This window comes from Megascapheus bottae, chromosome 2 (genome assembly GCF_031878675.1).
Source record: "Megascapheus bottae isolate mThoBot1 chromosome 2, mThoBot2.hap1, whole genome shotgun sequence".
NCBI classification, from domain to species: domain Eukaryota; kingdom Metazoa; phylum Chordata; class Mammalia; order Rodentia; family Geomyidae; genus Megascapheus; species Megascapheus bottae.
The window spans coordinates 25655284-25673001 of record NC_143510.1 but is presented as its reverse complement, the minus strand read 5'-3'; positions in this window follow the sequence as shown (position 1 = coordinate 25673001).

The following is a 17718-nucleotide window of genomic DNA, read 5'->3' as shown; positions in this document are numbered from 1 at the left end:
TGAGTGTTTCATCTCCAATTAGCAAAAAAAAAAGAAGAAGAAGAAGAAGAAGAAGAAGAAGAAGAAGAAGAAGAAGAAGAAGAGGAAGAGGAAGAGGAAGAGGAAGAGGAAGAGAGGAAGAGGAAGAGGAAGAGGAAGAGGAAGAGGAAGAGGAAGAAGAAGAAGAAGAAGAAGAAGAAGAAGAAGAAGAAGAAGAAGAAGAAGAAGAAGAAGAAGAAGAAGAAGAAGAGGTGAAGGTATGGCTCAAGCGGCATAGTGTCAGCCTTAAGTACAGAAACTGAGCCGGGGTGCTAGGCCTTGGATGCAAGCTCCAGCAATGGTACAAAAAAAACTAATGGATAAATCATAGACTGGTCAAAGATAGACGATCAAGATTAATAATAATATTAGTAGTCACACCTGTGAACCTAGCTACTTGGGAAGCTAAGATGGGAGTCACAGCTCAAAAACAGTTCAACTCAAATCTGATGCAGATTAAAGTTGGATGTGGTACTAGGCACCTATAATTCCAGCAATTACCAGAAGCTAAAGCTATATATGTATATATCATGCTATGTGCTTGGGCAGGAAGAAAGACCCTATTTTAAAATAAACAGGGCAAGGGAGTTTGGCCTAGTGATAGAGTGCTTGCCTAGATGCATGAAGACCCAGGTTCAATTCCTCAGTACTACATGCATAGAAAAAAAGCTGGAAGTGGTGCTGAGGCTCAAGTGGTAGAGCTCTAGCCTTGAGAAAGTCCAAGGACAGTTCTCAGCCCCTGAGCTCAGGCCCAGGACTAGCAAAAAATAAATAAATAAAATAACCAGTGAAAAACTGGGCTTAAAACAACTCTAAGATTCTACCTCACTCCAGTTAGAATGGCCAGGATCAGGAAAACGAATAATAACAGATGCTGGAGGGGATGTGGCCAGGAGGGATCACTACTACACTGTTGGTGGGAGTGCAAACTCGTTCAACCACTATGGAAAGCAGTGTAGCAGTGCCTCAAAAGACTAAACATAGAACTCCCCTATGACCCAGCAATTCCACTACTTGGCATTTACCCAACCATCCAGAAACAAGGGCATACTAAATCCACTAGCACAACAATGTTCATTGCAGCACTATTCACCATAGCAAAGATATGGAACCAACCTAGATGTCCCTCAGTTGATGAGTGAACCAACAAGTTGTGGTATTTGTACACAATTGAATTCTATGCTGCTGTCAGAAAGAATGACATCGCCCCATTTGTTAGGAAATGGAAAGTCTTAGAAATAATCATATTAAGTGAAGTAAGCCAGACTCAAAGGAACTTAGGCTCAATGGTTTCCCTCATTCGTCATAATCAGTAGAAACCTTGGGCTCTACTAGCAGAGATCTGCAATAGAGCAAAATCTTGATACATAAGGCCATATAGTATGAAACTAATTGAAAGGACCTCCAGGATATCGAAACAAAAGCCATATAATGAATGATTGTTGTCCTTAATGTACTATGTTGTCTCTCATCTCCTTTGCTGTCCCTTGGTTATCTCATATTGTTATAGTATCTCACTTTGTTATCTGATATATTGAATTTATTTGTATTTGGTTATTTGAAATTTGATAGGGAAGGGGGGAAAACCAAGATGCGTGGGGGGTGTGGGGGGGGAGGGAAATGGGTGCCAAGACATGTGAAAGGGTATCAATGTATGTGAATTAATGCACCTTCTATCTGGCAAATATCATGTAACCCTTTTACTAATTACAATAAAAAATGCAAAAAAAAGAAAAATTGGGCTTAGCAATATTATGCCATCCTTGCAAGCATAAGGCCCTGAGTTCAAACTCCAAAACTGACCAAAAAAATAGATATGCCTAAAGGAACTATCTAATGTGGAGGGTAGTGATGGGAGTGGGGAAATCAGAGAGAATAAAGGAAGGGGTGACATTGACCAAGAAACACAGTACATAAATCAGGTTATGACCTGACTTATGAAATTGTGACCCTTGTGTACAACAAATTCATAATAAAATATTTGATTTTTTAAACATATATGGCTTAGCAGTATTGTGCCAACCTAGCAAGAATGAAGCTCAAATTCAAGTACTGACAAAAAAAGATTCATAATGTCAAAGGTAGTCCCCAAAACTAATTTTTTCTTAAATAGAAAGGCCACCCAGTAGTAAAAGATATGAATAGACCATTTACAAAGGGCAACAAATTTGAAAGGATGCTCAGGCTCACTCACAATGTAGGCAACATCAACAAGAGACCATTTCACACCCATCAAACTGGCAGAAACTAACAAGTTGGAAAATATCAGGTGTTGGAGAACTAGAGGGAAACAGAATTCTGCTCACTGCTGATCAGAAGGAATTGATGCAGCAACTTGAAAGTAATTTGACAGCACCTGGTGAAACAGAAGATGAGAGATTTCTTTGTAAGCCAATTCCCTGGATATATGCATTGCAATTCTGTGCATACAAAAACACAAGAAGGAAAGGTAGATGAAAGTGCATCTGTGTGTGCATCTGTATGCATTGGTCCCTGAAGTCCTGCTGTCCCAAGCATACATGCATAGATATATTCACCACAACATATCCTGTCATTGTAAAAAGAAGTAGAAAAGGAAAAGAAAAACCATATATATTATTTGGAAAAGGGCAAAAAGTCACTATTGAATGACAGTATGGAACACTATATAGAATATTAATAAGCAAAGAATATGAATAAATGAATCTGGAAAATACTTTGGCAGAAAAATTCTAATTGCAGAATTTCACATTCAGGTGTATGTGTGTTGTGGGGGAAATGTCAGTACTGGGGCTTGAACTTAGGGTCTCCTAATCTAGCTCAATTTTTCCACTCAAAATTCTACCACATGAGCCACATCTATAGTCCAGCTCGGTTGCTAGTTAATTAAAGATAAGAATCCCTTGGACTCAGATCTCAGCCTCCTGAGTAGCTAAGATTTCAGGCATGAGCCACCAGCACCTGGCCAGTTTAACCTCTTTTATTTGCCTGGAAACAAACAAAAGGGTAGACAGGATACCTACAATGAAAGGTTCACAAAAGCTGAGCGGCAACTTCTGCACCATATATACCTTTGGGGAAGGAGGAAAAAGTGATAGGAACGAGGAGGTCATGTCATGTTGTAATTCTTAAAATGAAATAATTGCAGCAAACATGGAAGATATTTCTTAGCATGGGGCTCTTATTTTGTGCCTATGGAAGTGCACAACTGTCATTTTAACACTCTCAAAAGCAGAGCAAGGAAGAACCACGGTTCAAGGCCAAAGTAGGCTACATAGCAAGACACAGAGTGCACAGACTAACCGTGCTGTACATCACAAAGCCTAAGATCTGGGGCTGCTGTGTCCCATCCAGGCACAAGCAAGGGCTCTTCATAACTAGGCCTACCTAGTGCTGAATCTGTTCTAGCCCACCTTTAGAGCCCCCTTTTTCTGGGGGAGATTCCAAATTTCATCTCATGACCCTGAATCATACAATTTTCTAGTACACCTTACACTGTATCCTTATAGGTTCGTTGTTACATAGACACACAGCCACCATACATAGACTCCCAGAATCTCATCCTTCCAATGAGACCCTGCCAAACAAATGATTTTCACATTTCATTGGAGACTGGCCCTACAGGCCTCAGGCTCTTGTATGGGTACTATTCCAAACTGTGGTCATATAATATCCCCACCTGACCTAGTTTTTCAAGTTTATAGGAGCAGATTTTAGGACCATGATATTATAACTGTTTGCATTCACATCCTTTCTAGGGCCACTGAATGCTGGATTGTGTTCCCTTTCTCTTAGGACCAACTCTTTTTATATAGTTCATAGACCTAAGCTACGCTTTTTGCATTCCCTGCCCTTTGCTCCTAAGTTCAAGCTCAAAGGAGTCAAAAAAGACAAAAAACATGGGATATTCTTATACTCTTAAGATTCCAGCAAACAATTCTGGAAATGTCATTTGTCTCTAACTTGAGCTATCAGTGTAAGTAAACTAAATTGCTTCCAAGTTCTAGACTATGTACCATAAGTGTACTGTGAACAATGCACTTTTGAGTTTCCCCATTTGAGTTTATTAGACAATAAGTGTTAGCCTGACACAAAAGATTTCAGCAGCCATTACAGCCCACAGAATAATGTATGTAGACTCCCATTCAAAGCATTCAAAATCTGCCCTAAATGGCTTAAATCTGTCTGATAGCCTATTATTTCCTAACTATACACCTATACTGTCAAAACTTACCTAGTCAACATTCCCTGAAAAGAATCGTGAGGACCTGCCCTGTGATTTTATTCAAGCTGTTCTTTCCACTTAGAATGCCCTTTTCACTCTCAAGTATATCCTTGAAAACTACAGCCTGTTTCTCAAGAGACTTTCAAGTAGTATATATAAAAATATTACCCTTGCAATAACAAACATCTTACTGTTTATATCTGAGTATTTGCATGAGTGTGTTGTCTTTTCTGTTGAACTGAAAAATTACTGAGGGCATGGATTCTTCATTTGAATGATGTCTGTCAACTACATAGCCACACATGCCTTCTCTGCTCTAAGACACTGCATGTAATCAATAAAAAAAACTTTTCCACTGAATTTAGGGACTGAAATAAAGTCAATAAAACTGTTACCTTATAAACTGGAATTTTCCAACTTTCCCAAATAGGAAAAGATAGTCTATACAATAATGAGTTATATAAAACAGACTCTAGCTGACTAAAGAATAAAGAAATGTAACAAGAAATCACCCAAGGGAAAATTCCCAAGGGGAATAGGGTAGAATCTAGCCTCCAATTACCATGCTTTTAACTGTCATCCCCACCCAAGGTTCAAGATCCATGAGGAATCAGTATAATTTACAGATCCTGACAATTTATCCAATTATGCTCTATTTGTATCAGTAATTTTCAGTCCATTAAAACACTTATTCAAACCCTTGAAGCTTCCCCTGATTCCCTTACGAAAAGTATTTTGGTATTTCCTTCAGTATATTAAATGAGTAGCAGAAGATTCTGTTGAATCCTTGCAGAAGCACACTAAATGATGGAAACAAGAGCAAATATACCTCCTAAGTTATTCAAATACAGAAATAACAATGCTCTAGAGTGAATAATGGCCTGATAATTGCAGAGTGCTTACTTGTTATGTGCAAGTACTTGGGGTCAACATGCAGTACCATTAAGAAAAGAAAAGAAAACCTGCCTAGGAGGTGGAAATTCATAGGACTGTGATTTGAGGTCAGCCAAGGCAAAACTCTCACAAGACTCCCTCAATGAATAACTAGGCCCCTCTCATCCTTCTACAGGAGAAGCACAATGGCTAAGTTTGATGGTACATACCTGTATCCGTAGCTATTGGAAGGCACAAGAGCTAGGTATGGCCATACACACCTGTAATCCCACCTATATGAGGAGGCACAAATAGGAGGATCTCAGTTTATGTTGGCCTAAACATAAAACATGACCGGACCTCAGGATAATCAAAGCAAAAAAAGACTGTCAGAGTGTCTCAAGCAGTAGAGGGCCTGCCTAGCAAGCATGAGATCCTGAGTTCAAACCCCAGTACCAACAAGAAAAAAAAACAGTGGAGTCTTATTTCTCTTCTGTGGTCTTAGCTTCAGTGACTTCTTTGAGCCACAGAACGTGACAGAAAGTGACCTCACAATTTCTAAGCCTGATCTTAAGAAGATTTGTAGCTTCTACCTGTGCCTCTTGTAAGAGTTCCTCCTGGATGTATGTTTCCTCTAAGGACAGTCTCTATACTGGGACAGATGTGCACCACAAGGACAAACAAGGGCTACTTAGGTCACTGGAGTGGAACTGCCAGGAAATAGAAGACCTCAACGGCCTGCTAAGTAACATCCAACCCAATTGAACTTTCCAAAGGAGGAAATTCTAGCTTCTATTTACTCTAGCTGCATGAAAGACCCCAGACTGAGTCCAGTTAACTCAGAAAAGTTTGAGGAAATAATAATGGATGATGGTTTTAAATCATATATTTCAAGGTGATTTTTTATATAGCAATAGATAATCCAGGACCTGAGGTGACAAAAATGGTTGTGAAAATTACCTTGCTTCATTAAGCTATACTGGGGCTGTGATGCATAATTGCCACCTTCAGTTAACTCAGAAATTCATTTCAGTAAACTCAGAAGTTCCTTCAATGCAACCTCCTTTAATGTTCTAATAGAAAGTTTGCTGGTGGATAAATATAAAAGTTAAAAGGAAAAGCATATGGCCAGTGTCTCTTGCCTTTAATCTTAGCAACTCAAGAGGCTGAAATCTGAAGATCACTGTTAAAATCCAACCCAAGCAGGAAGGTCTATGAGACCCTTATCTCCAATTAAAAAACAAAGCCAGAAGTTGCTCACTGGTAGAGCACTACCTTTGAGGAAAGGAGCTCAGGACAATCACTAAGCCCCAGGACCAACATAAAAAAGAAACAATACAAGTTAAAATGAGTTTTGGGATTACCTGAGAATCTAGAGTTGCAACTCCAATTGTTACAAATATCTGAGATTTGTCTGTAGCCTGAAGCAAGTAAAAATATAGACCACTCTTTAAAAAAAAAAAAAAGCCAGGATGAACAGAGAGCCTTGAGAGATTAGCAGCAATTCTGAACCCTTTAGCAAATCCACCCTCCAGTGATAACTGGTATTTGCAAGGGGAAATTTTCCAGAAAGATAAATGAGACCTTTCTCAAACAATTAGTACCAGGGCCTGTGCAGCTTATAATGTGGCTTACATTTCCTCCTGAAATATTGCAGGCACCAGCTCTCATTTATTTCCAAATGTCCAATCCCTCAGTCTCTGCTAATACAGGGACATAATACAGAACATTAAACGATTCTCAGCTTACCGAGGGTTATGAAGTTACAGCAGTCCATTAGGGCTCTTCCTCATTGGTATTTAAATACATTTGGAAATAAAATCTATTTAATTTTTATTTGCCTGACATCATAAACAAGTTCATTGAAATCTAAATACCCAGTTGTTTCCCATGTGCATTTGAACACTATGCAAAGAGGGGAAAGTAAACATTTAGAGGCCATCTTTGGTGCTTTATAGACACTATCTAACTGAACCTTGCAGTAAATATATCAGGCATTATTATTGCTTTTTTTGCCAGTCCTGGGCTTGAGCTCAGGCCTGAGTGCTGTCCTTGGACTTTCTCAAGGCTAGAGCTCTACCACTTGAGCCTCAGCACCACTTCTGGCTTTTTTCTATGTATGTGGTACCAAGGAATCGAACCCGGGTCTTCGTGCATGCTACGCGAAGCACTCTACCACTAGGCCAAACTCCTGGCCTCATTATTGCTTTTTTACAGAAAAATGAAACTGAGCCTCAGAGAGAGCAACTCAGGGTTACTCTTTATCTGACTTTGATGTGTAATACTATTTGGGGGACATGGAGATTTTAGACTCAAACACACCATTTGCATCCTGTTAGTATTAAAATGGGTTTTCTAGAATACCGTTCATCTCTGCTTTACTATACAGCAGTTTATTTACAACTTAACTTTCAGAAGAGCTGTATTTTTCTCAAATAGCCTCACTTCTCCTCTCTTGAGCCCCAAATGGCATCTGAGAAGCCACGCACGCACACAAACACTTAGTGACCAACAGCAATGGCAGCATGCACAGTGTGGGCAGTGACAATGACACAGGAGGGTCACTTTAGAAGGTACATGCCCAGGAGCCAGTGATCAAAATGAGGTTGTCCGTACCCCTAAACTAACTCCCTAGCCATCTAGCATGTTTTCACAATATTTACTCCTTGCTTTTAAAACTGTAAGTCTACATGTCTGTCTTGAGGGTGTTTCCTTATTTATTAGCATGACCCCCTCTATTTGGGGAGTATAAGTCTCAACTATAGGACCAACCAGAAAATGATTCTTGGGGTATCATTTGAAGCACATATCTTTGACATAGCCCTTTCCTGTGGTGACAACCGCTTTTGCTTCATATTTCATATGTGACACCAGATAAAAATATAGTCTGTATTATGACTACTAAAACACTGCCTATTAAAATACTTCATGGGGATTTAATCTCTTAACTGAGAGACCCTTCCTCTGGAAAGATGGCTCTAATCCTTCATCAGCCACATCTCATTTGCTTGGTTCTGGATGGACCACTGAAATTAAACAATACAAGAGACATTCCATTTCTCAGCATGCCAATCCTAGAGGAGCACTAAGAGAGGCATAAGAGAATTAGTCTATGGCCTTACACATGATGAAGGCATAAAAGCATGTTCAGGCAGCACGTAACATGAAACACCAGGATGTCTGTGTCAAAATCAGACAGCACATTAGATCGCATCAGAGATTAGAAATACAATGCACAAATTAGCAGTGATCCCCTGCGGAATGAATTTTTGTGAGAGTAATATAAATGTCATCTTGGGTAGGGAAAAGGGGAAAAAAATAGCAAAGATCAGAAAAGAAATCCCTAGCAAAAAGAATGAAGAAATATAATGTTAGATCTTCCTCTTTTAATCTAGTTAATGCATAAAGAAATCAAAATTTCACCCGAACATTTTGGAAAGCCATGTCAGGGTGTGTGTGCTGCTGCTGTTGTTGTATTGTAGTACTGGAAATCAAACCCAGGACCAACCACGTGCCAGGCAAGTACTCTACCACTTGGTTCAGGAGGAAAGAAATACATTCCAAGTATATACATGCATTAAAAAATATAATGATGAAACCCCTTATTCTGCAAAATGAATAAGCATTCATTAGAAAGTCAGAGTTGTCTGTAACTGAGAGCTAGTTGGCTACATTTTTATATGTCATCCACACACATCAAAAATAAGTAAGGTTGGGCCGGGAGTTTGGCCTAGTGGTTAAAGTGCTTGCCTAGCATGCATGAAGACCCGGGTTCGATTCCTCGGTACCACATACATAGAAAAAAGCCGGAAGTGGTGCTAAGGCTCAAGTGGTAGAGCTCTAGCCTTGAGAAAGTCCAAGGACAGTGCTCAGGCCCTGAGCTCAAGCCCAGGACTGGCAAAAAAATCAATAAATAAATAAATAAGGCTAGGAGAGTATTTGATATTGATAGCCAAAAAAAATATAAAAGAAAAATTCAGACATTTGCAAAACAAGGAAAAACTATTTCAGAAATGAGATCCAAGCTGACACCAATGGCTCACACCTATAATCCTAGCTACTCAGGAGACAGTGATCTGAGGATCACAGTTCAAAACCCTCCTGGGCAGAAAAGTAGTCTGTAAGGCTCTTATATACAATTAACCACCTCAAAAAGGCAGAAAATGAAGCTGTGGCTCAAGTGGTATGGAGCTAGCCCTAAGCAAAATAGCTCCAAACAGGACCCAGACTCTGAGGTCAAGCAACGGGACTTAAAGAAATGAATTCATTACCTTACTTATATAACTGTAACCCCTGTGTACATCATCTTTACAATAAAATAATAATAAATAGGAATAAAGGAAGGAAGGAAGAAAGGAAGGAAGGAAGGAAGAGAGGAAGAGAGGCAGAAAGAAAGACAGAAGATCTACTGAGGAAAACTTATCTGAGACACTGAATCCATGGTAAACGAAGCTAATAAAGTACCCCCTCCTACTACAAACTATACTAGATCCAGATCTGGTGAGAAAAGTTAATTGTGCCTAGCACTGTGGTATTGGACCTAAACACTGGCTCTAAAGGATGAGAACTAGCATTTTAATGTCTTGGCACAAATAAGAGTTAGTGCCAAGGGAGCCTTTCTAGAAGCAGAGTGCTTCCTTGCAAGGTTGCAACTTACTGTCTGTACAAAAAGAATACTCCATATTCTTATTAAAACATAAGAGAATATTAAAATGTTTTAATGAGCAACCGTGAGGGGCTGAATTTCTTTTAATATATCAAAGCCTGAAGATGAAACAACCACCCATTTGGAACTGAGCATGAAACCTAAAAGTAAACAAAAAGATTTTCTGCATATTTAGCTTCACACACCAAAGATGCTGCCCCAAGGCTAGGAGTAAACTAGCAGCACAGCACCTGCTCAGTATAAACAAGACTCTGAGCTGGGTTTCAGCACCAAAAATAAAACAAAAATATCTCCTGACTAGTGTATAAAATGTCACCAGGAAAACTTTAGTCTCAAGTACAATAAAAATATTCAGACCTACTAAAGGAAAAGAAACTACAAATTGATACATCATCTTAAAGATATAGGCAAATAACAGCAAAACAATTCAACTGTAAGACATGTAGATAATGTATATGACAATTACTATTATGTTTTAATTATGGATTTTTAGTCGCTGCACAAAGGGGTTACCACTCAACATGTCAGTTTATGAGCACAATGCACCTTGATCCATGTCACCTTCCTTCACTCTCTCCATCCCTCTCAACCCCACTCCCTCCCTCAGATTTCCTACTTTCCTAGGCTATGCATGGAATATTGTGACTGCATTCTCTTCCCCATCTTCTTTCTATTCTTCCACCCTTCTTCCCTGGACCCCACCCCCACCCACCCCAATACATCTCAAGTATAAACTTCCTGGTACACATTTTGTTAGACTGTGAGTTTGACAATCACTTTTCTTAATAGCCAAAGACCTCATACAATGAGAAAAGGATGTCCATTCTTCGGAGAGGATCACAAAAGCTCGGTGGCTATTTGCACTGGATCACATAAAATGATGTTTATCAAATTGAAAAATAATAAAAAGGATAACCATGTCAATAGAAAGAAGGTGAACTCCTTCTGACAGTGAGAGGTTCCCCAGGCTCTGAGATCACTTCCACATCCATTATGGTCACACCTCCCCCCCCCCACTTTTCCTATATAATCTCTCTGCCATTAGTTTTCACTCTCTGCACACCTCCATCTTGTACAGGCTGGCAGTTTGCTCTCCCTCCCAATAAACTTTTCTGCCTGGAAAAAAAAAGAAAGAAGAGCAAGGAAAAAGAGAGAGGGAGGGAGGGAGGGAGGGAGGGAGGGAGGCAGGCAGGCAGGCAAGCAGGCAAAAAAGTTATGAAAGGAATGTACTTGTAAGCAGAGCATGGTAGTGCATACCTATATCCAAGTGAAATTACTAAATAGTTCAAGACAGGCACCAGTAGCTCACGCCTGTAATCCTAGCTACTCACGAGGCTGTAATCTCACCTATTACAGGAGTTATATTCCAGAGATCCCCCCACAATAGGTGAAAATCCACAAAATAACATTACATTTATTTTATTATTATTTATATATTTTAAGAGTTTATAACCCCTTCCCACTCTCCTGTAAACCTTTTCCACTCTCTTACTAACCCTTCCCATACTCATAAACACTTCAGGCTCTTAAACAAAAACAATTAAAATCATAAGTATATAAATTCCTATATACTGCAAAATATCATGATATAGCAAAAACACTGAGGTACAGAATCAGATTATCTTTTTTAAAAACCTGTGATATACATGTAGGACTCTCCTAGCGAAAGATCGCAATAGCTCAAAAACTATTCACATATGGTCATATAGGAATGAGACTAAACAAAATGAACTCTAGGATATGCAAACAAGGGGTTTATCTTGTATGATTGTTGTTCTTAATGTACTATGTTATTTCTTTTCTCTTTTTTTTTTTGCCCTTATGGTTAATCTCATATGGTTACTGTATCTGACTTTGTTACCTGGTATATTTTATATATGTTTATTTGTTTATTTGAAATAGGAACGGGAAAGGGGGAAAACAAGATGATTGGGAGGGGGTGGAGGGAGAGAAACGGGGACAAAAACATGAGAAGGGGTATCAATGTGTGAGAAGTAATGCACCTACTACCTGACAAATGTATCTGTAACCCCTCTATATATTATTCCAACAATAAAAAAATGAAATAGCCTGTGATACATACAGTGAAGCCACAATAAGCAAGCCTCCATACAATGAGGGACAGCTCTCCATTGAACCATTCAAAAACCAGAAGTTGCCATGTGAATCAAGTGGTGCAGCACTTGTCCGGAGCAAAAATGCTCAGAGATAGTGCCCAGGCTCTGAGTTCAAGCCCCATGCATGACAAAAAAAAAGTTCAGACATTAGTCTTCCCTTAAATCCAATGCTTGTGCTCCTAGAAGTAGGAGGATGAAGTCAGACTTCAAAAACTATAAACAATATTTTAATTAAAAAACAGAATAATCTAAGTTAAGCTGTCCATGCATTAAAATTCTGTGTAACCACAGAAAATTTGCTATAACAGAATATGAGTTTTCTCAGTAATTAAGTTAAAGGGGAAAATTAAGTTTAAAAGAAAGTTGTTTATATGTACCTGTATAATGTGATACGCACAAGTGACAAATACTCACACACACAGACAACATACATACCCAAATACTAGCAGTATTTTGGAGGTAGCAGGATTACATTTTATGTTAAGGTTAATGTTTTCATAATCAGAAAACATTGAACTGCAAGCTTGTATAGGAGAAAAGGATTCTTTCTACCTATCTAGTATACACACAGATTTAATCTTGTCAGAGGCAGTAGTTCCAACACATTCTTTTTTTTTTTCCAGTCCTGGGGCTTGAACTCAAGGCCTGAGCACTGTCCTTGGGTTTTCTCAAGGCTCTACCACTTGAGCTACAGCACCACTTCTGGCTTTTTCTATGTATGTGGTACCGAGGAGTCGAACCCGGGTCTTCGTGTGTGCTAGGCAAGCACTCTACCACTAGGCCAAACTCCCGGCCCCTCAACACAATCTTGACTAAAAGTAAAGAATTATCATCACATACTTGCAGAGCCTTTTCAAGTATTCCTCCCAAAGCAAAACTCAAGACAGTTCTAATCAGAACAATTAGGTTTTGATGAGTTCCTAATGAAATAATTGAGACAATATTTGGAAATCTTCACAAGCAAGAATTCAAGCAATAACAACAGCATAAAGCATACAATAGAGGACAAAACACAAATTCTAAACAAAGACATCTCATTAAGAAGAGAGGGTTGCTGAGAGAAATGTCTAGGTACTTTTCATTGTTTCGCACTTTTCATTGAGTTGAGATGTCATCTCCCTCTGCGTTGTTCAGCGTGGATGGGCACCTCCCTGAGAGCGTTCTTGTAGTCATCCCCTGAGAAGGATGTGACTGGTAAGAGGAAATGTATGGCTTGGAGTCTTCAAATGAAACAACGCCAAATAAACTGTAGTCTCGTGATTAGCAAAAACAAATCTTTCTTTCTATAAGCATAAGAGAAAAAAAATGGGGGGTAGACTTAGACAACTCTGGTCCCACTCTTCCCACTCCTGCCTCCTTCCCAAACATTTCTCCTAAGTCATGCTGAAGTGTCCAAAACGCTTTGTCCCCATTGCATTGTTCCCTGAGATGCTCAAGGGCACAGCTCTTCAAGAGTCATTATTGAAGAATTCAGTATTGAAAAGCAAACACTCCAGGAGCCAGATTTGGATCATGCGTGATGAAGTGACAGTCATCTGAGAGCAAGCAGAAGGACAGCAATGACACATAGGTGAAGAGATCACAGGGAAACTGCTGAGAACAAGGCGAGAGCAAAAGCCAAAACGGAGATCATAACATCCCAGAGCTATATGTCTGTCAACAGATGGTGGCTAGGACAATAAAAGCTGGGGAAAAAAATCTATGCCTATAAAATGAAGAATACGTCCACCTAAGTCCAGTCTACTGAGGAATAAAGCAGTAGAGGTGCCATTTCCTTTAACAGCCACATAGTAGGGCATTATTTAGGATCTCTGTGCACCAATGTCACACTCTGCTTACAGAGTGAACAGCTAATAGTAGAAACCCTGCTTAATCCCCAACCTTGCTTCTCCCATCAGTTTTTGTTTGTTTTTGGTTTATTTTTTTCTTTGTTGAGGGCTTTTATTATTGTTTCTACTGTTATTTGGTGCTAGTAGTGGGGCTTAAACTCAGGGCCTGCGTGCTATCCTTGAGTTTTCACAATCAAGGCTGACACACTACCACTTGAACCACATTTCTAGCTTTTTGCTGGCTAACTGGAGATGAGAGTTGTACAGACTTTTCTAACCAGGCTGGCTTTGAACTAGAATTCTCAAATTCAGCAGAAGCTGCCCAACCTACATCAGTTTTAAATAGTACTTGCTACTAAGCAGGTACTTGCCTAGGGTTTGTGTCAGATACAGACCTTATTATGGATGCCTTGTTTCCATGGGCCAACCCAACACTAAATTTCATCCATGATAGATGCTAATATCTCTTACTCAATGAAACTCTGGGCCTGGGTATTGTCTCTGAGCTCTTCAGCTCAAGGCTACCACCCTACCCCTTGAGCCACAGCCCCACTTCCCCTTTTCTAGTGATTAACTGGAGTGGGCTGGCTTTGAACCATGATCCTCAGATCTCAGCCTCTTGAGTAGCTAGTATTATAGGCATGAGCCACCACGCCCAGCTTTCTTAAATAAATTTTTGTCACATATGCTGAAGTCCCCACAATTATGATGGCATGAAGAGGTGGGATCTTTGCGGGGGAGTGGGAGATCGGGTTTAGATGAGGTCACAAGATCAGAACCTCATAATAAAGTACATGACGACCTTTATAGTAGACAAGGAAGCCCCAGAGCTTCTTCTACCTGTGTGTGGGCTACAGGAAGAAGCATCTGAATCAGGGGATGGATGGATACCTGCAAGCAAGGAAAAGGGCCCACACCAAAACTGGATGGAAGCATCCACCATTTTAACCTGGAATTTCTCAGTCTCCAGAGGGTGAAATACATGTATCAGTTGTGTGTGCACCTTGTCTACAATATCTTGTAATAGCAACCCAAGGTGACAAAAATGAAAGTTGGCACAAATACTTAGAAGCATTGATACCTGTTCACAAGTAGTGGCTAGAAGCATTAATCTTAGAAAGAATACAAAATCATTGGTACGTTAGTGCTAGACGATATTCTGAGGGCTCAGAAAGGAATGAGGGTAAACAGAGAATGTGCACTTACACTTTGGAGTTTGCATAATACATGCAGAACACTGGTGGAAACATAGGCTATAAAGACTACGGAAAAGCTCAGATGGAAAGGTGGAATGTATTCTTGAGAGCAAAAGTTGATCTTTGCTAGAGAACAGCAAAGAGTAGAGCTGAATTATAATCACGTTCTAGCATTTTATGGAAGACAGAACTTATAAGTGATGAAACTGAATATTTATCTCAGGATATTTCTTAGCCAAGTGTTGAGAGTCTGGTTTATTTCCTCCTATTTATAGTAAAATGTGAAAAAGAAAAACGACTTTGAGACAGGATTTTTTAAAAAAAGATTTCAACCTAACTCTATCACACACAAAAAAAAGTGTTCAGAAGAGAATACAAGAGTGTGACTGATCAACCATTTTATAAAAAGATTTGATGCAAGTGTGAACCACTGGCCCTACTCAGCCATCTCCATAGAAGCCGGGTGGAAAGGTGGAATAACAGCCCAGAAACACCACCAGCTAGGACTAAAGGAAGCATAGAAAAATAGATCTCAACAAAGAAAGGCTGTGAATACATACTGTTCCACAAGGAGACAAACCAAGAAGATTATATTTAACTAAGGGACCTCCCCAGGTATAGGGAGGTTCATATTCTGTAGATTCCACCTCTAGACTCCCATTCACCCTTGCAGCCTGGATGATGAGGAAGTCAAGCAGAGTGTTACGGGGACACAGGAGTGGGGGCAAGAGTCTGGCAATCCAGATGTGTCATCTTCACGTAAGACAAGTTGATCATGCAGTGGTTATTCCAGAGCTACTTACAGAGGCTCAGTTGGGCTTTGCTGATGTTTTTTCCCCCTTCTGGTCAATATTATTTACCATCCTTATCTTTTTACAGATGATGAGCTATATAAAAATGGAGTTTAAGAATGAACATATTGTTGTCTACTTTACAGTGACTACCACCAGAGAACACAACCTGCAACCATGCAAAATGAAATTGCTCAGATTACCTGATGATGATGGGCCAAGACTACGTTAGTTGTTTTTTCCTCCTCCTCCTCCTCCTCCTCCTCCTCCTCCTCCTCCTCCTCCTCCTCCTCCTCCTCTTCTTCTTCTTCTTCTTCTTCTTCTTCTTCTTCTTCTTCTTCTTCTTCTTCTTCTTCTTCTTCTTCTTCTCACCACTTAACTGATATATTTGGTAAATATTTGAGTGTCCCAAATGAGCAAGACTCTGTGGTTGGTAGAAGGTCTAGCATGAAAGCACAGTATTAGAAGGGAAGCAGCTATCTTGAAACCATGAAAGCAAAAGCAATCTTTTGAGTGATTCCAGAAGAGAAATCAGGCAGGAGGGTGCATGCAGAAACAATGGCTGTCCTGGATTGCCTAACTCTGACCAGTTTCATAGGAGAAACATAACTTACCGAGGAACATAAGCTCTAGTCTTAAGGCATTGTCCTAAGCTCAATAAAAGAATTCACCAAGTTGGCATAGCTCACTTGTCTAGTATGCACAAGGCCCTGGGATTCCATCACTAGCCCGACAAAGGAAACAACGAGCAAGACAAATCATAAAACCACTCACAAGCAGTACCACATATCAATGTTGAGACGAGGAGGATAAGGGCATGCTGCCTAGTATTCATGGAGCCATGAGTTCAATTCCAATCCCTGGGGTGTGGGGAGGTTTATATAATCTGGTAGCTGGCTGCCTATTTGGTCACATTTCCTATTACTCTTCCCCTGGTTGACTGTTCAAGCAATCTGTCTAAAGGCTTTGGGACTCCCTGCCCTGAAATATTTTAATGAATCACTCACTTCATCTAGATCTCTGCTCCTTGAGTGATCTTCCATGGCTAGACCATCCAAAAATCAATCCCCCATCACTCTCTACCCCTTACTTGGCTCATCTCCTTGTAGCCTTTTTCTTGATCTACCATTCTATACTCTCTATCCCTCAACTGTCCTTCTCTCAAGAATGTAAATTCCATGAGAGCAAGATTTTACTTATGTCCCCAGTAAATATAAAAATATAGGCATGTGATACTCATCTATTAAATAAACAAACCCATTGTATGATTCCATGAGCCAGGAGAAAAAGAAGGAAAGGATTGTATGTTCAAAAGTTGTTCATATGACAGGCAACCCCTGATTCTTCATTCTCATTCTAGTTGAATTAAATAATCTGTTCTTTCTAAGGATGTGAGGCTAGAGAAAAGATAAGTCGATGAAGATTGTGGTGGGAGAGAAAAATACTCATCTCAAGAGCTTTGGAATTAGTATTGTCAAAAATCAGAGCTCTGGGCCTAGTGGTAGAGTACTTACCTAACATGCACAAAGACCCAAGTTCAATTCCTTGGTACCACATGCATAGAAAAAAGTCAGAAGTGGTGCTGAGGCTCAAGTGGTAGAGCTCTAGCCTTGAGAAAGTCCTAGAACAGTGCTCAGGCTCTGAGCTCAAGCCCTGGACTGGCAAAATAATAAAATCAGGGCCCTACAACTAAAAGACTTTTACATTCTGCAAGTAGTAACTGAATACCAGGCTCAAGTCCATTTGCATAAACATGATCTGCCACCTCAATATGGAGTCATCCCCTGAGGAAAAGACGTTCTGATTGACAAGGTACCTTAAGTTTTTCCATTCATCTTCTGTGGAAAATAATATAAACAATTTTCTACACAAAGGTGAGATTCTTAAAAGGGAAGAAACCAGTACCAGTGGCTCACATCTATAATCTAGGTACTCAGGAGGCAGAAATCCAAAAGATTGAATTTCAAATTCAGCCTAGGTAGAAAAATCTGCATGAGTCCATTTCCAATTAATTAGCAAAAAAG